We start from the raw sequence: 1194 nt of genomic DNA, 5'->3' as shown, positions 1-1194 counted from the left end.
TCTATGTTTACCCCCATTACAATTTGAAACTATTTCTTAGATTCAATTATTTTTATTTTCTTTCTTGGTGTTGAAATTCTTTCAAAGTGTCAGGCTTGTCTGCCTTCCACTAGGTGAAAATATTTTTTTCATTTACCAAAACTCTGCCAATGTACATATTTGCGATGGAAAAAAAGTCATATATTTTYCAATGACTATTTAAGATTTTGGCCAAATTCCAAAAATGATTCAGTATTARWTTTATTGCCWTTTTTTTTATTTCTATATGACTTGGATAAAACAAGGAGCACTAAATCTAAGCTCTTTTCTCAACTCTTCTCTAAATAATGRAATAACAAAACTGAGGTAAGTATTAGAATTGCCAAGTAAGGAAATATTTCAGAAAATGTATGTGCTTGCTATGGAGAGAACTAAAATACAAAAAAGAGTTAAATTGCTGAAATTGGCATTGATTAGTTGAAAATTTTTAAGTTTTATCAATATTTTTCAGGTATGTTACATTAATGATGAGATTCATAAAACAAAGGAAAACCTCTCGTTGATGCCAGTAATGTTTAAGAGACTTTCTCAGTACAAATTTGTTTAACAAATAAACTTATTACAAAGGTTTAAATGATTTCAGATGCTTTCTCCTTTNGGCTGTCGGATTTCCATTATAACACATCAAATTAAATTAAGGTTCACTCTGGTTTTTAATGGTGTTTAAAAGAAAATATGGGATCCTCTAACAGCTCAGCCCCCCTAAAATTATATATTTTCATAAAGTGAACGCTCAAATAAAGTTGCATAGTCTCCATCATTGATTCCCCTCACTCCTGTGTGTATATTAGATTTAAGTTTAAACTCTGAAAATACCATTCTAATACAGAGATATGCCTCGAACGAAACCATGTCACCAGGGCCGTGCAGAGACCACTAAAGGGGCAGGTGCTCAAAAAAAAAGGGCACATCTAACCACATTCTAGGACAGAACATTAACAAAGCCACACAACTTTCAGAGTTTAATAAACAATGATAAATAACAAAATTGTGAAATATACAATCAAAGCTAAGGAAAATCTCTATATAAAGCAAACAACTATGCATATGTAAGATATTTTATTAGTAATTTCTTTCTGCAGGTCTATTTTGTTATAAGAAAGTGTTGCCATATTCAAACCCGCAATTTAGCAGGGCATGTAAATCAGAGCTAGA

This window comes from Poecilia reticulata, linkage group LG9, assembly GCF_000633615.1.
Source record: "Poecilia reticulata strain Guanapo linkage group LG9, Guppy_female_1.0+MT, whole genome shotgun sequence".
Lineage (NCBI taxonomy): Eukaryota > Metazoa > Chordata > Actinopteri > Cyprinodontiformes > Poeciliidae > Poecilia > Poecilia reticulata.
Note: the sequence above shows the minus strand (reverse complement) of the source record.